This window comes from Corvus hawaiiensis, chromosome 14 (genome assembly GCF_020740725.1).
Source record: "Corvus hawaiiensis isolate bCorHaw1 chromosome 14, bCorHaw1.pri.cur, whole genome shotgun sequence".
NCBI classification, from domain to species: domain Eukaryota; kingdom Metazoa; phylum Chordata; class Aves; order Passeriformes; family Corvidae; genus Corvus; species Corvus hawaiiensis.
The window spans coordinates 6,769,747-6,787,174 of NC_063226.1; the positions used below are offsets into that span (position 1 = coordinate 6,769,747).

Consider the following 17,428-nt stretch of genomic DNA (forward strand, 5'->3'; position numbering starts at 1 on the left):
CACTGATTACCTCCTTTTCCAAAGGCTAAATCATGTTCACAGGACTAAGGCTGGAAGCTGGCAAGAAGAATAACCCTGTCTGCATAGGCAGAGTGCTTCCATGGCAAAAACTCACACTCTCAAAAGCACATATTTTCCCATAAATGGCCAGTCACAAAAGAACCAGCAACCACGAGCTGATGCGGGCATAGAGAGGAGCTCTAATGTCCATTAATGATGAGGGAGCGGCTCTGTGACATGACTGAACTGCAGGATAAAATTGTGGGTGACTTCACAGCCAGTGCAATGCACACCAACGGTACTTGGGGCCCTCAGCTAGCACATGGGGCTTGGGACTTTCACCTGCCCCACAACCCTTGGAGGACACAGAGCAATAAAAGACCCGTTTTAGCATACGTAGGTTTTCAGCAGCTCATGAACATCCAGACCAAGCAGCACACACCTCTGACTCCAGCCTCTCTTGGGCACTGACAGCATCTGATGGGATCCCCTGAGCTAAACAAACCACCTTTAAGGAGATAGAATGTACTCTATCAACCACAGCAACTCCTTTTTAAACTATTTTAGAAAATGCACAGCTTTAATCACCTGTTTAGACTATATTTCAAAAGCTTTGGCACACAGGGTCATAGAAAAGACTCTCTGACCCTGCCAAAATTTAGAGTATTTTCTCTTGAAATGACCCTGTTTCAGTGTACTGTTAGAGCAGATACCAGACACCACCAAGGTCTGGTCACACTGCAATATTTGCTGTCATCCTGAGTTTGCTTCCATTGAGTATTTGACCTCATATTTCCCATGTTTGGTCCCTCTTAAGAAAGGTTGTTTTGTTGGGATAGAATCCCAATAGGTATTTTCAAGTTCAAGGAAAGTGAAAAGAAACAAATCCAAGCCCCCACTGTGCAATCCTCCCCTCTGTACCAATACAGAGGCTGTGCTTTTTTTCAACAGGCCTCCATAAAGGAGAGATGAAAGGCAGAGTTCAGGACCAGGTCTGAAACCTGGACTTAATCCAACACCACTAAATCTCTGGCTGCAATGATGTTACATTTCAGTGAGACAGGAGGGTGGAACCTGGAGGGAAACTATTACCAGTGCTTGAAAGTTTCCCCTGAGTGTGTTTTGGGGCCTCTGTTAGAGTTTTGTAATGGATCTTACCTAGGCTTATTCTCCATCATTGCATGGGACAAGTCATTGCTGCTTCAGTGTTTCTGCTGGGGTAGTCTGCATGAGGAAGACTTCAACATCAGCTTCACAAAGAAGAACCCTCATAAGACCTGGCCTTTGTTCAGGAAAAAAAAGAAGTCACAGGTCTCTCAGCATCCAGGGAACTCCTCTCTTTCAGCTGCCTCAATGAGACCCAGTGTATGAGAGCAGAGAGCTGGGAAGGTGCTCTTTTCAGGTGGGAATCAAGCCCTGAGTTCTAATCTTCTATTCTACCTATGATTAAGCACTCCCAATGCAAATAGACATTCCTGCTCTTTCAAACCAACTTTGTGTCAAGCTATTCCCAGGCAGGCAATGACAAGAACAGGCACGGGAGGAGAGCCTTCCTCATGCCATTACCATTAAAGATCTGAAGACCTGTTCTCCAGCTCTTTTCCTTTCTGGTCCCTCCCACATCTCTGCAAAATTGTATAGAAAATACAGCTTTGCTAATCCAGTGGCTTTCTCCTCTGAGTCTGCAGGACTCTAAGTATGAAACAGAAGCAAGGCAAAACCCAATTATCACATTGATTAAAATCATGGCCCAGTCTCACTGTGTTTACTCATGTGATTAAAATTTCATTGAAATAAGAGAACAGGGGTCAACCAAGGAGTTATCCCACCAATTTCAGTATGTTGTGGATTTTTGCATGGGTATTTACAACTAAACTATGGTTTAACCCCACTGGAACTGGCTGGTCTTATGTACATGTAAATGCAAAAGATGAAATTACAAAAGCAGCAACAACTTGGCCAAATAACTTGGGCCAAAGCAGGAGTGAGGTGTTTTCTAATCCTGCTCGATGGATGAGCAGTGCAGCAAGACATGCTGTGTGTATGGCAAACAGGAGCACAGCCCCAAGCTGGGGGTAGAGGAAGTGTGTACCTGTGGGAGAACCTGCGTGTGTTGTAAATACATTTATTTCCTGACCTAGCAGCAAAACTATGTGTCACCCCACTCTAATGAATACTAGGCAAGCAGTGAAGAAACATATTGCTAATTGTGAAAAAAAACCTTTCACAAAGCAGCAAGTCAGCCATGAGAGGTAAGGGTCCTCAGGCTGAGGGTAAGAAAGGGCAATGACTGGCAACAGTGGCATGGGAAATGCATACCTGATGTGGGGGTTCAGAGCACTGTGACAAAAAATCCTATTATAAAACTCACTTTTTGTCCTAAAGGAGGAAAGAAAAAGGAGTATCTGCCATTTAGAAGCATATTCATTTTAGTAGCCTTCATGCTTTTCAGACATGCCCAATCATTGTGTGGAAATCCTGATGGTATTTTCAGCCCAGAATGAAGCTACAACACACAAAGGAACCAGGCAAACAGGATGCCAGCAAGCCTTGCTAAAGGAAACACCATGTAAATCAGGGAGAGGAGGTCACAATGACTATAGGATGTATTACTTCCATAGCAGGGGCCAGTTCAACCTTTGGCTTGAGAACAAGATTAAGTCTAAGCAACTGTGTTAAATGACATTGTGTAGGGAGGATGTCGTGGGCTAGCCTTCACACATCAAAGGTTACCATCCAAGTCACAGCACAGGAACACAGATCTTTTTACATATCTGACCCATGCCCCAGTTAACCCAATCCCCTGCTCTCAGATGTAGCCCATGACTTAATGCTTGAAGCATTAAGGTTAGGGTTAGGGTTAGTGTTAGGGTTAGGATTAGGATTAGAAAAGGAGGGTCCCCCCTGGTTTCAGCTCACTGACAGTGCAGTGCCAGACTTGATGAAGCGTCTTAGCTAGTTCCCACATTTGTTCATCTAATTAGGGCCACTGGACATCAGAGCATTACATGCACAGGTAGCAGCATGGCAAACCATGAGTCACGCAATGTGTTTGCAGCACTGTAGTATGGAAAACAAACCCAGGAGCATGGTGGAATTATTCGTTGATCCTGTGTGTTGGCAGACTCTTTCAAATAGTTTCTCTTCACTATCAAGTAATAACTCCAAAAAATAAAACAAGATATTCCTATTGGTTGATAATTTTTTTTCCTTCTGTTCAGCCCTGGTCTGTCTGAGTGGCTCTGTCAGACAGAGACCTCATCACTGCCGCTCCCACAGCAACGTCATGGATATCTGACAGCAGCAAAGTTTCCAGCCCTGTCCCATAAACAAGCGGAGTTTTCCAAGCCCTTCCCTGCTTGCACTATGTTCTGAAACAAATCCATAACCAGCAAAGGAAACAATGGCATTGGAGTGGAATCCCTTGGCTTTTACTTCATTTTCTGATGTAAATGGAGCCAGAGGTGTTGAATTGGGTCCCTCTATGATGCTTCCCATGGGATAATGCACAGTTTGCATTTCTCCAAAGCACAACGATTTGGAATAACAGTTGTCAAGGAATTTATTTTGAATGCCCTTTTGAAAACAAATTCCAAAGTGTTGGGGTTTTATTTTTTGGAGGCTGCTGAGTTCTTTTTTAATAAGATTTTTTAACTCTAAGGGCTACAGTTGTAACAAGTTGGTTTTGATCTGTTTACAAATGGGCTTACCTGCTAGAAAAGGCTGTTTCAGTGGAGCACTGACATTCAGGGCCCCTTTGAAAGACACCAGGGACCTAAAGACCATTGATGCTGTCAGATTTCCAAGACTGAATTCCTCCCTATAATATCCAGGCTTGCAGCCAATTTAGCTGGCTTGGAACAGTTGTAGCTTTAAAACATGCTTGATGTGTATTCAGATTTCAAAAAGGAAAAAAAAAAGCCAAACAAACCCAGCATTGCAGTGATTCAGAAAGATACACAGATGATGGAGTGGAGCAACAAAGTCACAGGCAAAGCCAACACAAGCAGAGATGACCTTTCTAAATTCCACAGCACTAATTCTGCTCCTTGGAAAGAGTGCCTGAACCTTTGTACCCCAGCCCAATACAACTATTTCCTTTCTCCATATCTGATTCCCTACATGGCTGCTGTGATACCATAAAAAAACTAGTTTGAAAACACAGTGGGCTATTTATGATTCTTTTTTTTATGAAGACTCACTGTTCTTCAGAAACTGATCATTCATGGATGTTTCTTGGGCAGGAGGCAAAGAGGAGGGAAGATGATTCTCTGGTTAAGTTTGCTCAAAAATTTAGGAGAAATGTTCCCATTGTTACTGACACATTTTTCTGATCTATAGCACACAGAATCCTGAATCCCCTTGCTCATGCAGTGGAGATAAAGGAACACAGCTGAAGTCCTCCCACTACCAGTGGGCATGTAATAAGCTTAGAGGCTCTAAAGCATTTTTATTTAGTATAATGAGTGTTGTTAAACTCAGAATTCAGAGGAACTTAAAACTGCAGGGGAAACATCTTCCGCACATAGATTAGGAAATAGGTACTTTGGACAGAAAAGATCAAGAAGTTTTATCCATGGGAATCCTTTGGAAAAGGCTGTGCCATTTTAATTGTATTGTTGCTACAACAGTAAGCAGAACCATATTGAGACTCTGGGCACTAGACATGGAAAAATATGGATGAAAAGCACTAACAAGCAGTAGTCTTGACTGCAGTCTTAAATTAGTCTGTCCCAGTGGTACCTTTTCACTTACAGGAAATGCCTCCTGAGGTATTTCCCAGGAGAATGAGAGCTGATGGGGAGGGACTGCATAGTTTGTAATGCTCCATGAATGTGTGCGGGGAGGCGGGGGGGGGGGGGGGGAGGCGGGAAGGAGGAAGGGAAGGAGGGGACTGGCTGCCTTTTTTTGTATTTTTAAAGGCAAATCACTACTCTTTCATTTTCCGAAAATGTCTCTTATATATCTTACATTCAAAATTACTTGTAAGGGTTGTTTAAAGACAGAGGAGATGTCATCCCCAAAATTTCACAACTTGTCAAATCTTGTATGCAGAGAGAAAATAAAGATCAGACCACAGAGTACCAGATGGCAAATACAGTACTCCTCATATTTCTTCATAGTTTTAAAAAATCTTTTGACCTTCCAAGACAGTCTGTATGACTGAGATGTGGTGCACTCTCGTCTTCTAAACACATTTATTTAACACTTTGAGTAGTCGTTTGCAGGACTGAACCTGTGACGTGAAAGAGATCAAAATATCTTAATCTGGTTTAGAGTACATTTTCCTCATGTAATATATCCCTTTCAGCACATCTCCAGAGAGGGCTTTATAGGACAGATATTTCTCAAAGTGACAGAACTGTGAAAGTACATGTACTCCTTGGTACATGCTTACCTTGGAATGGTCTCTCAAGAGGATTCTTTCTCAACACAGACTTCTCCATAGACATAAAATTTCTCTACTGTGCAGACAGAAAACTTTCTAAAGAAAACTTCCTACACAACAACTAAAACCTACAAATGGGGGTAGAAAGAGAATGCATTTGGGCCCCTGTTGCTTTTCCTGCCTTCTCTATGATAACTGCTCCTAGAAGCCCCACCATCCCAGCCCACTCCCTGGGTAGACCCCACTCTAGGCAGCACCATTAATGGAGCGCAGCAGGAGCTCGGGCCAGTCTCTGAGGGCTGTTACACACCACTCTGCTCTCTCTGGTATGGCAAAAATCCCCATGAGAGGAGCCTTAAAAGTCTTGGAGTGGGAAACAGAGCGCTCAGGTGCCCTGGTGTGCAGGAAGAGCGGCCTTCCAGAACACACGTGCCCGGCTGTCCCGGCTCCTGTCACTTCTTGGCTCTCCCACCGCGTTTGTCCAGAAAATCGATCTCGTAGCGTCACTTTCTGGGTCGCTCTTTTTCCGTACTAGCTCCGGGCTCCCGGGTAGCGCCCACCGTGGTCATCGCGGCCATTGCGAGCTGGGGCAGGGGCAGCTCCGGGGCGGCCTCAGAACCCCTTCATGTGCCCGAAGGGGGGTCCCGCGGGGCTCCGAGGCTCGGCCGTCCGGCCGCCAGAGCCGCGCTCGGGGCGGGGGCGCCGCGGCCCCGCCCGGCCCTGCCCCGCCCGGCCCCGCTCCGCCCCTCCCCGCGCTCACTCGCCGCCGCTGCTCCGGGACCGAGCGTGGGGCCGCCGCCGCCGGCAGCCACCGGCCAGCAGCCACCGGCCACTGGCCATGGGCCGCGCCGCGCCCCTGCCGCGGGCATGATAGCGCGGCCGCGCCCCGAGCTGCGCCGCGGGCTCCGCGCGGAGCCAGGCAAGTACCGCGGGCGGGACGGGACGCGACGGGACGGGGGCGGGTGTGCCACCGCCGGGGTGGCTGCGCTGCGGGTCGGTGGCGGAGACGTTCAGCTGTCGACGCCGGGGCCGCGGGAGGCTCCGCGGAGGCGGATCGGGAGGCGCTGGATGGGCCGGGGGCGGCGGAGGTGGGGTCCGGTGTGTGCGGAGCCGGGGTCGTGCCTGCGGTCGGGACGGGACTCACGCGGGACTTTGGGAGCGCCGGTGCGGTGAAGCGCGTTCTCAGAATCCCTGCTGCATCCCGCCGCTGATCCAAGGGAGCTGTCGGGAGTGCGTTATGTGTGCTCGTGTCGGGACAGAAGGACAGGCGCGGTACCCTGCCATCGCTGTCTCATCCCTCTGCCTCCCCGGCAGCAGCTGCAGCCGCCCCTGAGGGCAGCTGGCGGCACCGGCTGCGGCCGGACGGGAGTGCCCGGGCTTTACAGAACCGCAACTGTCCTTGGTGATTTTTCAGCTCAACAGAACAAACAACAAAATATCATATTAGCACTAAGGTTAGCCTGAAATAATGGAAAGCGAGAGGGAAAGCTGTAAGCATTTTCTAAAGTGCCAGTTTGAAATTCTCAAATGATTCATCCAACACAAACAGTGTCTGAGTGGAACAATTTTCTTTGCAGGGAGTTTCCACTGGAACAAATAGCAAGTTCTGTTTAAAAAAAAAAAAAAAAAAAATTAAAAATTTGCAGCTAGTTGTAATACTTGTAATGCTTTCCAGGGGCTGGAGTGTGCCCACAGCCAGGTAAATCCTTGTGATCCAGAGTGATGGTTCATCGCAGCTTTTGCTGCCAGTTCTTTAGAGCCACTTGCAGTTTTTACCTATGAGCCCTACCTAAGACAGTGGTGGCTGGGTTTCCGTTTACCTTCTGACGTTATTCCATATTTACAATATTCCTTAACATTCTTTTTGCTAAGCAGACCCCTGCCTATTGATCCCTTTGTGTAACCCGGAGTGTTGCTGTGATGTGGCAACTCTGCATTATCTGCAGACGATGGAAAATGAGGGCATTTAACAGGGTGCTCTTTGCCTCAGCATCACAGCCAGTGTCTCACTTGCACAGCCTGACCACTAGGGCCATGAACACCTCTTCTGCAGGAGCATGAAGCTCTATATAGATTGTATTCCCCAGATGCACAAAGGAGGACCAGGCACTGAACCTCAGCCTTCCACTGATGCCGTTAAGGACCTGGTCATCAGTTTGTCGAGCATGACTTTCAGCTCATTAAGCCACGGGTACTTGATGGGTTATGTACAAATGGGAATGTTCCTGATCATCAGCTGCCAATGCCTCGCCGAGAGCTGGCTCATGCGCAGCTGCAGGGAAGTTCTTGGGTAAACTTCTTGGGCCCCTGGACTGATGCTTTCCTGTGCACAGCTAAAGAGAAGTAAAGTATTTAGTCTGTGAGCCAGAGAGAGGTGTTCAGGACGCTGTTTTGGTCTGCACAGACCTTTTAAACCTACCCCCCGAGACTGCAGCTGACCAGTTTTCTCCAAGATCTCACTGCCTGCACAGGCAATAGCTTTGTTGAAGCACATCTATTTATCGCCCTCTAGTGAGGTTTTAAAAATTAACATAGATTCCTTCCATGAGGAAAATAAATATTAGAGTTTATCGGTTTAAGTAGATTTGGATTTTTTGAGAGTCAGTGGCTTCACGGAATCCCTCTCAAACATGATACCACACTTTGGATGGGTGGATAGCCTAATTTTGGATAGGCATGGAGATGTAATGATAGTGTGTGTGTCTCCCCTGCAGTCACTGGGTTCTCAGCAAAGGTCTTTGCATCAACAGCACTGGATACAGTTCCTTTCTTTTTACCTGTCTTTAAGTGCTGTTGCACTTTAGATTTTGGCTGAACCCAAATGTAGATCACTTGACATGGCTCTGGTCTAGGTGATTGCTTATGCTTCTTGGTGCTCCACCTTTCTTAATTATAATTCAACTGGGCTAGCCCCAGACTTGGGAAGTGGTCTTTTCTTTGCAGAGGAGCTAGCTCCAGGGCTGGAACTCTTTTAGGTTGTAACCCGGGGATGTGATTCAATCACCTCTGCAGTCAGACTGGTTTTACTTCACAGGTATGGGAGATGATGAGAAATGTACCATGAATATGGTTTCTCTTAATTAGCCTGAAGATGTAGCGGGTGCTTGTTCTTCATGACCAGCCATGAGGGTTCTCAGATCCTCTCCTGCTTGTAATGCATAAGGTTCTGATTTGCAGCTCTGATGCAGAGATCCTTGTGGATCCTTTCCTGGTCCCTTGTGGACAGCATTACATCAGCAGCACAGTGTACTCCATCTTCCTGCCTGCCCCAGGTTCACCACCCCTCTGTCACACCAGCACCCTCCAAAACACCCCCAGATTCCTGTATTTGTTCTGTTCACTTTCATCAATATACTACACACTCCTCCACTCTTGCCAGCTGACACCATTCAGCTCTTGCTGGAGCAACAGCTCCCAGCAGATCTGAATACAAACACCTCTGAGAATGCCCCCAGCAGCACTCAGCCACTCAGGCTGTTGCTCACCTGTGTCCTGCATCACCTGTGTGCAGTCACATCTGTGTCACATGCACCTGTCTCAAATGAACACCCTCAGCAGCCTCTGGAGCACCAGCAGTGCATTGGCTGTTGGCAGCACTGCTCAGGGGACACCCTGCAGTGTGTCTGACTGGCGGCTGGCACACACAAGTCACTCAGGGGCCGTACTGAAGTGTGGTGCTGTGGTGCACACTGAGCTACGTCGATGGCTTCTCAGCTAAGTCAGGAAATCTGCCGTGGCAGCTCCCCACCCCTCTGTGTGCTGCTAGTGTGGGACTGACATCTCCTCAAGGCAGTGTCAGCACTGTGGGTGCTGACATCTGACAGAGCAAACAGCCAGTCTGCTTAACAGCACCTTCTCCACTTCAGCCAGAGGCTGGGAGTGTGACAGTCACTGTGGTTTAAAGCAAAGCTAAAAACCAATAGACCCCACTTCTTCTCATCTTCCACTTCTCTGTGTTTCCTCCTGAGGTATCTTAGAGCTGTGGGAAGAGGAACTGGCACAGGGATAGGTGCTCAGCGCCCCTGCACTAGGGATCAGCCCTTCTTTGCTTGTGCACAGTGCTGCCCTCCTCATGTCCCCACAGACCAAATGGCAGGACAGATAAGGACATGAAAGTTTCCAAAACCAGGCATCCATAGTTAGCCCCTCGGAAAACAGCTAGGGTGGCGCCCAGTTTGTGGTATGTGAGAGAGAAACTGAAGCAAAACAGGATGCTTTTGTGATTTAAAACTTATTTTTCATAATTCCTATTTAAAGGCTTGTTTTGGTTTGGTTTTGAAGTTGTCTGCTACATTTATTGGGAAATTTATAACCAAAAGAGCTTTGTGCATGTGTATGTGTGTATGCAGATGTGTATGTGCACATGTCCTTGTGTAGGGATTGCACATGAAGAGGCTGCTATTCAACCTCAGGAAAATTTTCCTCTTGAAAATTAGTAAAACTACTAGATACTAACAGCTAAGTAATGGCAAATATAAATTATATCTATGTAGCTTGTCTGTAAATCTTGCTGGATAATTGTTTTTTGCTCTGAACACCTCAAAATTGGAAAGATTATGTCAAATTATAAAGTGTTTACCAAAGACCCATGAAAATACTCATGACTGGATATATTAGTTTATTCATAAACATGTTAAGATCAAGTAATGGGAAATGGGGCACAACAGACAGATTCTAGGAAGCCTTTGGGGTCATCTGTACTCCATAGTATGTCCTGTATTTAGCCTAGTTTCAGCTGATGCAGTTTTCACACTGTAGATGCTAAGGCAAAAGTGAAAAAGAAATGCTGTGAGAAATTAAAGCAGGGAATAATATATGAATAGAGTAATTGTCTTTAAATTGAATGTTTCTTGGAGTTTTCCACTGCCTGCCCCTTCAGGCTGTACTGGAAATGGAGGCACAGAGAACAACATCTCCAAAAAGCCCCATGGCCACTCTCCAGGTGCTCCTGGGGGCAGGTGAACCTCCATGCTTCTGTGCCTCTGTGCTGCCCCTCTGTCACACAGATCCAACCCCCACAACCCCACCCTGTGCCCTTGCACAGGGCATGAGGGGTCATTATGCTGCTTTAGCCTTACTGGCTGCCAGGGGATGATATACCCACTCTCACCACCCCCATCCTCTGCAGAACACTGGCATTTTATTACTGCCTTCAAGGGAACAAGATTTTCTGCCTTTGTTGTTTCTTTTCCTTGGATCATCTCGGAGTTTCTGCAGTGCCTTGCAGCAGTTGCTGCTGTGGAATAATTATAACAGCCTTGTGCAAGGAACTTTATGTGCATAGAAGTGATTCCACTGTTTGTATTTTCCTACCTCTCATGCCATCAAAGAATGGGACATGTTCTTTAAAGCCACACAACCTGACTTGCATTGGTTCATAGCAAGAGCTTTGTAGTAAAAGAATGTGCATATTTCTTTGCTAGCCTTGGCAAACTCTCCCCTGGCCTCCAGGTTATTTGATCTTCGAGCTTCTCATCAGCTCTGATCAGCTTCTCTCCTCCCCTTTCCCAGTCCACTGGCAGCTCTTCAGGCTGTGTTTTCAAACCTCTCCTTTGCACCTTCTGTTTCACATGGGCTCAGTTCACATAATGCTGCTCCCTTCTGCCTTCCCTTTCTTGACCTTTTCTCAGCAGCTGAGCAATGTCTCCCTCTTGGCCTCTATCACTGCTCAACCCTTAATGCCTTCCTGCAACTCCAAAAACTGGCAAAAAAGTGTGATTGTTCAAGCCAAAATCTACTTTTATTTGCCCAGCTCATGTAACGTTAGACTCTCAGCTCCACTGAAATTCATGATCTTGGGATCCTCATTTGAGGGTAGGATGCCTATTTTTCATTTCAATCAAATGCAGAATTCTGTGGAGTTAAATCCTGCAATTCAGCACAAACCTATCCTGGGGTCTGATAAGAAGTTTGACAGAAAATGCTACTATGAGTGTACCCACAGTGATGCTGATAGGCAGATGAGCAAGCAGCAGAAGGAGGAAAATGCCTTTCATGGTGTGTGCTAGCAGAGATGCTGTTGATTAACCCATTTTTCAGCCAGTCAGCTCTGCGAATGCCATTTAACAACCGCCGAGTCTGTATAATGCTAACGGGATGCTTATAAGGCATAAAGGGATTAATGTTCAGCTCTAATGAAATCCAGATGCACAGAGCTGCCTCTTCTCAAAGCCCTTTCTCTGGCCAAGCTGCAAATAAAATGATTTAATCATTGTAAATAGATGAGAAGCACCATCACTCAACATGAAGCAACATTCACTCAGTACTTAAGCTCACAGGCTCCGAAGGCTGCTGGCAGTGGCCTGGTGGAGGGGCCCACTGACCCTCTGCCTGCAGCAGCATCAGTCATGTGGGGGGAACATGGGACCTTCCTTGGGGAGCACAATTCCTGCAAGTTTGCATGAGGGCTGGGGGAAGCTGGCTTGGAAACCAGCCTCATTCTATCCCTGAGCAAAATCCAGGGCAGTTCTAAAGGTGGTGAGTCTCTGGTCAGTCTCCCAGGGGTGCTGTGGGCCACTGGCACCTTGGCACCTTGCCCTGGGTGTGTGCCTGGGAGAGGTGAGGATTTGTACCAGTGTCAAGTGGAGCTGTACTGTCTGCTCAGGAGACCTGAAGCATTTCTGCCTTGTAAACTGTTTGTGGTTTGCACTTTCTCTTCCTTGTGCAGTTTATATTTTCCTTTATCACGCGCAGACTTGGGTAGTCTGCATTTCAAGCACTGGGAGGTAATCTCAGCCCTGGCAGGGTCTGGACCACCATACTCATGCTCAGAAGCCCTGCATGGAAAGGCTGAAGTAATTCTGCAGCTGAGCAGACCCAGCTGTCTATGAGTTTTTAATTTTTCATGTGGCAGGAGGAGGGGTTTTGAACCAAGAGGCAGAGGGAAAAGGAGTTATTTTAAAGACACTAAGGAATGTGTTACATTTTTCTGTTCCTCAGATTTGGCTTCTCTGCAAGTTTTTCATTTTGCCAAAGCTCAATTCAGTGAACTGTTTATTTGCATTTTTAAAGAAAGAGCATGATTCTTAATTTACTTTGGCCTCATTGATGAATTTTTATCCTGTGAAACCCAGCAAGTTCCCTTCCAATGTTATATATACAACTTCACAACATAAACTTCTACCCCAAAGTACCAACATAAATTAAATGGTCCAAAGGGCTTTATAAAAGTGTACTCCCACTGATTTCCCATGTGAGTAGTATCTGTAGTCACCTTTTATTCACTGATGTCATGCTCATCGTCAGAGCATGCCTCAGCTTAAGGCCAGAGACCATAAATGTGTGTAGAGGTGTGTAGAGATTTTCTTTAGAATTCCTTGTGAGATGTTCCTGGGGTAGCTTTCAGCATTGGTTCAAAGGAAGGAAAGGAATGAGGGAAGAGTCCTGCTATAAAATTATATCAAAACATGTAGGGGCAATCTGTTGTGATGGGTTTTCAGCATATGAAGAAGAATTTCAGGAAAATCCCAACAGATGCCAGATGTTTGGTCTAATCCATTATCAACACATATTTCAAATTTACTTGGCCCCGGACATAAGAATTGTGACAAAACTGTCTGGACTTCGAAGAAAAGGGAAGAAATTTTATAAAACAAGGTTTTACTTTTCCCAGTGCTTTCAATCTCCCTTGCCAGTACTAGAAGGGGGAGGAAGCACTTCATCTAGCATCTGTTCATGTCTTGCCAGGCCAAATGCTCAAAATTCAGAAGTATTTCTGAATCAACATCAATATTTATTGATCTCTTCAATTTCCATCAATTAGTGATTTGCTGTGCTGTGCTAGTGACAGAAAGAGACTTGCATTTGTGTTGTTCAAAGTTTTTCAAATTGATATTGATGCAAAAAATACTTTGTCCAAGTGTATCCTTTGGATGTTCAGGGCGTATTCCTGCTGCAGGTGATATCTAAGAATGACCCTCACCAGCAGTAAACATTGTTCTTGCAGTGCTTTTTTTCCTGTTGTTCCAGAATATACAAACACCCCTCTCCTGCTGAACCTTAAGATTTGCAGAGAAAAGACCGCCTGTGGATGTTCTCAGCAGAGGCTGCCTCTAACTTTTAGAGATTCTGTCCACCAACAGTGTATCAGGGTTGAGAGGCTTGGAAATAGCAGGATATATTTTTATTTTTGTATTCATCAGTTTTCACTTCTCTGTCCGGTTCTGGGACCTCAGGGAACACAGAGCTGCAGGTGGGCACCATGTTTTTTACAGAGGCACAGTTGATGGATGACACCTGTGTTTTGTCTTCCTGCTTAAAGCTTTTGGGCCCCACCTTGCCTGTCTTTGAGTGACAGTTGAGAGTTTTGCTCTTCTTTGGGACCGCGAGCAGTGCTGTGTCATGGGACTGAACATTTGTGCTGTTCTCCAGGCATGGGCATTGCTGGCAAGGCTGTGTTCAGTAGCCAGAAACACAGCCCCAAGCCATGACAAGTTCCAAGTGTCCTTATTTGGGTTCCAGCCCAGTGCCACTTAAGAATATCCCCATTACACCAGCTGCTCAGAAAGACCTGCTTCAGTCAGGAAGACTGGTGCTCTGTGTGGTGACAGTCCCTTCCACACTTTGCAGGATATCCTCCCTCATTGCCATCCACTGCTGGCATTGCTCCAGACTCCGAGGAAGGCACAAGTAATCCATGGCAGCAGGGAAAAAATGTGGCATGGAACAGATTAGTGTGAATTAAGCTAATCCCCAGCCACCTCCCTTTCCACCTCCAAGTGGAAAACCCACTTGGCCTTTGGCAGGCAAGAATTGTTTCTCTCAGTCCCACTTATATGGGACATTTTAAAATAAACCAGCAGGGTTCCATTTCTTGGAAGGAAAAGGAAATGTTTCAAAGTGTGTCCTTGCAAACTGGTTTACTGCCACCAGGCTCTGCATATTTTAAGAAATGTTTTAGTTTGTTTGGAGCTGTGTATTAGCAGTAAGAGCGAGGGAAGCAGTTAGTGAAACATGACAGGAAGATGAAGTTGTGTAAAATGGCTCAGATAAATATTTACACCCAAGTTTCTTAGCTCTGAGTTCACATCAAACCATGGTTCATACAGAGCATGTATTTTGGAGGGTCTTCTCCATTTTGGAGCCTTTTCCCTGTCGGGTCATGCTGGCCTGCCTGCCTGGCGGTGAGCTGGAAGGAAGCTGGTTAGCAATGCCTAGTCATGACCACTATCATGGGAGTATATCTCTGCTATACATGGCATCTTCACAGAATCACAGAATGGGTAAGGCTGGAAGGGACCACATTGGGTCATCTGGTCCATCCTCCCTGCTCAAGCAGGTCATCCTAGAGCACAATGCACAGGATTGTGTGCAGACAGTTCTGGAATATCTCCAGAGAGGGAGACTCCACACCCTCTCGGGGCAATCTGTTCCAGTGCGCACAGAACCTGCACAGTAAAGTTCTTCCTCATGTTCAGATGGAGCTTCCTGTCTTCCAGTTTCTGCCCATTGCCTCTTGTCCTACTGCTCAGCACCACCGAGCAGAGCCTGGGTCCAGCCTCTGACACCCTCCCTTCAGATACTGACAGACATTGATGAGGTCACCTCTCAGTTGTCTCTTCTCAAGGCTGAACAAGCCCGAGTCCCTCAGCCAGTCCTTGTAAATGAGATGATCCAATCTTCTCCCCCTGGCTGAGAACTGTGCAAAGAGGGGGAAGCCAGTGTAGGAAACAAATCACAGCCCAGGGTTTTGTCTTGGTCCTAGAACTCCAAATATTCACCTTTAAGAGACACTTGGAGAAGTGGAGTGTTTTTATCTTATTCTGAGCTGGGCAGGAAACCAAGGCTGAGAAGAAAACACATCTCCTCCAAGGAGGTGACGGCATGATGTAGGAAGGAGTGTAGCTTTTCAAGCCAGTATCAGCCAAGACCAGGCTGGCAGAGTGGCACAGCACCCTGATGAGACTCAAGGCAGGCAACCACAGCGTGCCTGCCTCCCAGTGGGTGCCCTGTGATGGATTTCCCATTTGAGGCAAGGGGGAATGGCTGCAAGACAACAGCTGCTGGAGCCCCTGCTAAAACTGTTCCAGCTTGAGGGGTCATGTTCAAACTGTACAGTTTGCTGAGTGGCAGATGAAGTCTGGGAGCAGGAGTGAAGGAGACAGCAGTCGTGCGGGTGCACTCTTCCCTAAACTCACTTTAAGTCCACATACAATGGCAAGCCAAGGTTTTTTTCAGTTCATGTAACCTAATGCCTGATTCCATTTTATGCACTGAACAATTTCCTCTTCTGTGTCGTTATCTTTCTCTGATGGCATTTTCTAACTAGAAATGCAACAGCAGTCTGACATGGGTACATGGTAGAGCATCCAGTGCTCACATGAACAGAGCAGGAGGCAGCAGTGTCCCACATTATCTCATTAAGAGACTTTCGTAGGCATGCCTCTGCTAATGTAAACTCATTATCGGCTAGAACAGCAGCAGTTGCTTTCACATGGATGGATCCAAGTCCAAGTGATGAATTGTTTCTGTACTCTTAACTGGGTTCTTAAATATTTTTTGAATGCTGCCTGAGAACTAAGTGGCCATGTCCTACATTTATACAGTAACTTTTGCCCTGTTCTAGTAGACCACTGACAACTGTGCTCAGCTGATTACTGGCAGTGATCTGCTATCTGCTCTGACAGCACATGCTGATACTGTGAGGGGAGTATTTGTAGGAACAAAATGTTTCACAACATCCATCCAAGAATAAGAATAATGTTGATGTTGCAGGCTCTGAACAATCTGTGATGCTTCAAATAATCAACGACATTGTGACCCATGTTTTACTCTCTCTCACTGTGTCTTTAGCAACATAAGCCTCCCTAACAGATAAGAATGTCAGCATGAAATGGACTCTGAGTACATGGTTATAAAAATTGGGGTGGTTTTTTTGAAGAGTATATGATACCCTTTCATCACCTTTGCAGCAAAGAAGTGGACTATTTGTCTAATGAGGGGAGAGTGACACTGACAGCTTAATGTTCCACATAAAAGAGTAACAGAGCCTGGCAGCTAAGAGCGTTGGGAGCAGCAAATTTCCCTTGGAAGTGTGAGCTGGGTGCTGCAACCCCACCTTGAAACACTGGAGTTGAAGAAAGCACGGGGTAGTTTCAAAGAAACAGTGTATCAATATTTCTGAAACAAATATTTCAATTTATGTTGTGCAGAAAAATCCCTGTTAAACAATTTTTTTTCATTTCTGAATGGCAACTAAACCAAACAGTGTCATTCCAGAGCTACAGGCATTGCAAACTTTGACCAGCTATTGACAGAAGGAAAACCCACCCTGTGCTAAGCAGGTGTCATTATTTTTCAGCTCCATCCCACCTTAACTATCTGGAGAACAACATTCAAGTGCAGAGGCCAGTGGGGGAAAAAAACCCCACTGCTGCTGGCCAGCTGAGCCGATAGCATAGACCATACATGGATTTGGAATGAAGGGCATTAGACTCACAACCTCCCTGGTGCCAAGAAATACACAGCTAAAATCAGCAGCTCAGAGATGAGTAATGCACAAACATGGTCCAGAGTGTTAGAAGTGTTCAAGCACTTCCAGAGTATGTTGGGTAAATGAGTATCTGTTTCCATGGCACCAAAACAGCACAGAGATCACGCCATGTCCTTCAGCGGTTCTCTGATTCCGTGCCCAGTGAATGAGAGCAAAGCTGACCTCCAGGAAAACACTCCCTAGCTCCTGCATGGAGGAGCACAACGAGGTGCCCTCTTCATCTAGAAACAATGTTCGTGGGCAAGAGCTGCCCAACGCTGCTGGCAGCCAGGTGAGCCTGGCTGGGAGCCACCAGCCCCCCCCTTGGATCCCAGCCAGCTCTGCTTGAGCCCAGCCTTTGGGCAGGAGGATGAAGAGGCTCCAACATCAGACAGAGGACTTGTAATGCTGCTTCTGTGTAGTGAGATGGGAGGGGTTTTTTTGCAAGAAAACCATAGAACTGTAGAGCTTAGAAGCATGCAGGATTCAGAGCACATTTACATGGCACTGGGAGAACACTCAAGGTGTTAGGAGACTCTGTCCTTGTCCAGCTGCCTCTTAAGAAAATG

General features: G+C 46.5%; 1 protein-coding gene across 1 annotated transcript in view; it reads left to right on the forward strand.

Moving 5' to 3' along the window:
• Positions 1 to 6,169: 6,169 nt before the first annotated feature.
• Positions 6,170 to 17,428, forward strand: part of LOC125333282 (rho GTPase-activating protein 20-like) — a 30,753-nt gene continuing 19,494 nt past the window's right edge. Inside the window, exon 1 of the mRNA XM_048319120.1 lies at positions 6,170 to 6,308. The gene's annotated coding sequence lies outside the window, so the exon portion shown is untranslated. The remainder of the gene's footprint in view (positions 6,309 to 17,428) is intronic.